This window comes from Muntiacus reevesi, chromosome 3 (genome assembly GCF_963930625.1).
Source record: "Muntiacus reevesi chromosome 3, mMunRee1.1, whole genome shotgun sequence".
Lineage (NCBI taxonomy): Eukaryota > Metazoa > Chordata > Mammalia > Artiodactyla > Cervidae > Muntiacus > Muntiacus reevesi.
In genome coordinates, this window is record NC_089251.1 from 203,351,135 (window position 1) to 203,357,415 (window position 6,281).

Consider the following 6,281-nt stretch of genomic DNA (forward strand, 5'->3'; position numbering starts at 1 on the left):
CATCAGTGCCTGTGCCCTTTCCAGATGCCTTTCCCGGCCACCGTATAAATATCATGTTCTTACTCTAACAGAACTACCATCTATACAAACCATGTACAAGGCTGGATCCCATCAGGCTAGTACTTATACTACAAGCACATCAAAAACTAGACCAGCAAACACAATAACTCACACAATACTTCTCTCAGACTGAACGTAAAAGGTCAGAAGTCAAAACCTATTAACACATCCTTTCTATGATGTCAGATTTCCACATGGGACTGTGCCTATAGAGGATCGAGCAGAAAGTCTGCTACCTAGAGAGGCTTCAGGTCCAAGTTCAGGCATTCCCCCATGGCTGAAGTCATCAGACTCTCTAAGAACACTTTTGTTGACTAGAGAACCCAGAGTGAAGTAAACATGTTAAACATACGTCTATGAACTCAAGGCGTATCCATGTCAAAGTTGCCTTGGTGCCAAGGCACTTAGCAATGGTCTCGGGATTCTGCTGGAAATGCAAGGCAAAACAGCCTGCAGGGACTCGTAGGGACAGTACCACGCGGCTGTGAGAATCCTCGGCTGTCGGAGCAAAGTTAGACCCAACTGTGAAATCCTGCCCCCCCATTCAGAAAACCATGGAAGTTGGCAGCTGTGAAACGCTGCGTGTCTGCCAGGGGTGGCAGCGACATTTGTAGGAAGTGCTAAGGAAACGATTACTTTCCCACACCCTCTGACGTTCAGGTGATAGGAAAAAGACAAAAGTGGAATTCCTCCTTCTTCCCCACTGTTCCGGGACATGGATACAGAGTTTATATTTCATGTATTTTAAACACTGTAATTTTCGGTCAGTTCAGTCACTCAGTCCTGTCTGACTCTTTGCAACCCCATGGACTGCAGCACGCCAGGCTTCCCTGTACATCACCAACTCCTGGAGCTTACTCAAACTCATGTCCATCAAGTCAGTGATGCCATCCAACCATCTCATCCTCTGACATCCCCTTCTCCTGCAAAATTTTAACACTCCAAATTTTTCATTGTCTTGCATTTGTATTCACTATGAATCATTTATGAAGAAAAATATTCTAGTGGGAAGAGAGTGCTACAAAACGCTTTAAACCAACTGTTGTAGGCGTTGCCAATGATCACCTGTATTTGGTCCTCCTGTCTGTCAAGGGAAGGATTATACATCCCAGCCTCTCTGTGGTTAGCCTGGGCCACAGGAACAGAACTCATCCTAAGACTTAGGGATCACTAATTTACTTTTTCTGGGGGGAAAAAAGTTTAATTTGACTCAACTTTATTTTGAATTTTACATATATTCTGGAAAGACTCACTTCAACATATCCTGACCTGCTTTTCTCTCCTGGACAGATCTGAGGCATAGGAAATTCCACAAAGATTTATCTTTACAGACATCTTTAACTTCCATCTTCAATGTGTCAGTCACCTTCCCAAGCCCAGTGCGTGGACACTGAGCACAACAGCTGCTTCCAGTGGACCCTAAGCCGATGGGGCAGCATCTGTCTTCCTGGAACGTCCTGCTGCAAAATCTCAAGGTTTTGTCAAAGCAGAAGGAACTGTTTTGAAACAGAACCACCACTGTCATCACTGGGTTGAGCAGACATTTCCGGAAGATCTAGGAGTGACATGTGATGACTACAAAGGGAATAGAAATGAGTTTGATTCAATGGCAGAAATTTCCAGGGAATATATTTTAGAAACTTTTCTTCTAAAACAAACAAATTCAGTACTTAGATTCTTTCATCTGCTCAGTTGCTCATCACAAGGAATTGGTCCACGATGACATTCTGTATGTTACTCAAAACATGTTTCAAAGAGAGACAAAATCCTGCGGATGGAACAAACTCATGGAAACACGGTAGTACTAAATGAATTTATTAATTTCAAAACAGTAATAAAAGGATTGTTTTAAATGGAAATGTTTTCTACGTGCTCATTACTTTTAAAGTCCACCTTTGGGGGAAGCCACAGAACAATTGGCAGTTATAAATCCTACCATGGCAAAGCAGAACAGAACACTCTTGCACTGGCACAGAATTTTGATTTAAAATCAAAATTGTCCCTTGTTCACGAACATCCTCATAAACACCACAACCAGGGCAACAGTGAAAGGGAAAAATTGCCCATACATGGCAATCAGTTTCAACACGAGGCTCAATAGCCCAGTCTTTCACAAGGCACATCATTATCTATCTGATCTGCCAAAGCTGATCCTTAACAACATTGTCTTCAGAACAGTTGACATACCCTGGAAAAGTCTGTCTTGTAAATCACAAAGAAAGATGACAGGTTTCACAGATTTCATCAGTGATAAAAAGAAGAGAGGCATAAAGAAACTGATATCAGGATACTTACCCTTCCTGGCATGATGATCTCAGTGAACTCAATAAATGTATTTCAAGGGGTAAAAAAAAAAACTTCCATACCCCAATTTTTATTGAGACCAAGTAAGAAACCACTGACTTAACCCATTTATCTCAGTTCCCAACTAAATTGAGTTTTTGAAATGTAAAGACAAATGATCAGGCAGACGGTAAGATTTTATGGTATAAAAATGGTGAGGAAGATTGAATCAGGGCAGCAGACTGGTCAAGTTGGAGCCTCTCCCACCTACGCCAAATCCACAGAAACAACAAAAGATTTTCAAAAGGAAAAGGAATCCACTATACTACTAGGTAAAGACAAGTATTCTCCATGGTCTAGCCACTACAAGGAATCCACGAAAGCAAGAAAACAACTGCATGCAGACAGACAGAAAAATCACCGTTTCAACACTCAAGGAAAGGATGTGCTAAAAATGAAACCAGAAGACGGCTAATGCATGGAGCCCAAAATACCAAGGGCAACAGACCTTGTGGTCTAGCAGTCCTCCTATAGAAGTAGCCACGTGGCCAACCCCTTCACACTTCTACTGGCCACCTTGGACCAGACAGAGACACGGCATCTGTTCCCAGATGCAAGGTGTGTGAGCACTGAGTGCAGAGAGGCCGGGGAGTGGGCCTAAGGCAGACCAGGAAGCACTCACACCCACAGACGGACTGGCACAGGCTCATCCTGCCCTTCCCTGCTCTCTGGAAGAGTTTAGAGCTTTAGATTAATTAATATCCTCAGCAAATCCAAGAATGACCGCATACATACACCCCCAAAAATACAGATCTTGAAAATTTAAATTGTTATCACTGAAATAAAAATTCAACGGATAGGTTGGACACTGAATGGGCACAGCTGAAGAGCCACTCACTGAGCCAGAAGCTCCAGTTAAGTAATTCTTCCAGAAGGTAAGAACAAGAGAGGAAAGCTAAGGGATATATAGAAAACAGGAACATAAGATCAAAGAAGATCAAACAGAAGAGATTTAGAAGACCAGAGAAGGTGAACAAAGGAATAGTACCAACAAAGAGAGAAAAAAAAGTATCCAGAACCTAGCAGACGATCTCTGATTGAACAGGATCAGTAGTAGGTGATTTACTCCTAAACAGCCTGAGTTTTTAGATCACCTAGGATGTTGAAACAACTAAAAATAAGCACATAAAGAGGGGAAGGGACTCTAATTAGAATTCCAATACAATCAAGCATTTGGATAAGCTGTTTCACTCAAATGGGCATTAGGACTGCAGACGAGACCTTCCTTTCCACCCAGCCTCTGGGATCAATCATTTCAGTAGCATCCATACTGCTACCAACAGCTGGTCACCCAAGCCTTGGACCTCCACCCACTTCTGTGAATTATGTAAATACAGTTGTTCAGATCACATCTTGGACCTTGAGATCTTGAAATGAGCCACTAAATTCCTCTGACTACAAACCCCAAGCCGATCACCCTTCCCATCAAACAGGGTCTTTGGCCGCCTCAGACTTGCTGTCCCTTCACCATCACACTGTCCTCCCATGCTGTCAAGTTAGCACTGCTGATGCAACTTCCTTCCTCAGTTTGTCTGGATCCCACAATAAATCTCTTGATGTTGCATTAGGAGACTCCATTAATCTTCCACAAAGTCTTGTGCCATGTCTACCAACAAACTCTCCACTAGACTCAATATACTCCATCACAAATGGCCTAACTCCTGGGCTACTAGACCACTTGGACATGACACAATCATGTCAATTGGCTCTGCTGCAAACATCTGATCTCTAGCCTTACCTGGGTCCTTGATGGCCTCAGAACTATCTGAAAAGTCTTTCTTTGCTTCAAGTCAGTTCCTAAGCCCATTCTAGATAGTTATATCCCAAATCTCCACCATTCTTCCAAAGTTCTCTAGCTGCCCCAGCTCCCCTCACTCAAACAAATGACAGTACATCATAAGTGTTAGTCACTCAGTCGTGTCCAACTCTTTCAGACCCCATGGACTGTAGCCTGCCAGGCTCGTCTAGCCACGGAATTCTCCAGGCAAGAATACTGGAGTGGGTAGCCATTTTCTTCTGCAGGGGATCTTTCCCAACCAGGGATCAAACCCGAGTCTCCTGCATTGCAGGCGGACTCCTTACTGTCTGAGCCACCAGGAAAACCCGACACGATCAGGCTTTTCTCAAATATGCTTTGTGAGTTATTAGTATACAATGATATGCTTTAAATGTTAAGGTAAAATAGGTTAGGAAAAAACTATTTGTCAACATAGAACAATAAGGTATTACTTCCTGTTCTTATGAACCCAATTATTCCTTTCAGATGCACTTCATCTTACCAGTTACTGCGCCTCAAATTCCCTCCTATTTTGGCTTCCATATCACTCTTCTGCTTTCCTTCCCACTTCTGACCACAACCCTTTCAACTCCACCAGCTTCTCTGCCTGTATGAGGTCAGTATGCCTCAGATCTCCTTCTTTTCACTGTAACATGCTCCCTAGCTGATCTCATCCACGCCTACAGCTGCATTTATTACTGTCATATGCTGATGACTCCCTCATTACATCCAATAACACAGACTCAAATATCCAACTGCATATAATCATCTTTACCAGTTGCCCTCTACACATCTCAGCCCCAATATATCAAATCAAACTCTTATCTATTCATCTGCTTTTCTGCATTTCTCTTTTGGTTTATGGAAATACCATCCACTTACTTTTTCAAGAAAGGAAACTTAAGTCACCTTTCACATTTCTTCTTCCTAAAAACTTAAACCCAAGTAAACAAGTTCACATGATCTAATCCAAAATGTAACTCAATGCGTTCCTCACTTGTCACTTGCAAAGTCATTACATCTCTCTCACCCAGAACCTCTACCTTGTATTACATGTATCTACACCTGTGAGAGGCAACCTGGGCTGCACATTAGAATCACATGGGGAACTTTTGCAACTCCTGATGCTCAGAGCACACCTCAAGTCAATTATAATACATTTAAGAGTCTCTGAGAGTGGGATTCGTGATCAGTATATTTTTATAAGACTTCAGAGGACTCCAACATGCACTCAGACTTTAAAATTTCCAGATATGAGTCCACAGAATGAAAGTGCATACTGAATACTAACCAAGAAAAATGAAAACAAATTATAAAATGAAACAAGTCAAGGTGAAACTAAATAACCTCAAGGATAAAGGGAAACTTATGAAAAAGCACCTAGAGACAAGACATGTTAGTGTTAGTCACTCAGTCGTGCCAGATTCTTTGCAATCATATGGACTATAGCCCACTAGGGTCCTCTGTCCATGGAATTCTCCAGGCAAGAATACTGGAGTGGGTTGCCATTCCCTTCTCCAGGGGATCTTTCCGACCCAGGGATCAAACCCAGGTCTCCCACATTGCAGGCTGATTCTTTACCAACTAAGCCACCAGGGAAGCACCAAATAACCTCAAGGATAAAGGGAAAGTCACGAAAAATTTCCTGGAAAGACAAGACAGATTACCTACAAAGGGAAGAAAATTACACTAATAAGAGACTTGTCATCTGCAACATTAGATGACAGAAGACAAGTTAAAAAAAATCTTCAAAGTGGTGGGACTCGGGGGAGACTGTGAACCTAGCTTCTATGGCCTGCTAAACTGCTCTTCAAGAATGACTTTTTCATACACACAAAGCTAAGACTTTACTATTCATGGACCATCACTTGCAGAATTACCTTACAAAGAACATTATGTCATTATCCAGGTAAGTGAGCCGAAAGGTTAGAGAAGTATTTAATGATGTTGACCAAACCTGGATTTCCCCTAGATACGTGAAATAGATGCACCACAGAGAGGACCCAATGACCTCAATGAGAGTAAAGTAGTTCAGTGCAAACAAAATAAAGATTATAACAAAAGTATGACCAGGGTTCTTGCTAGTTACTTTTAATTATTT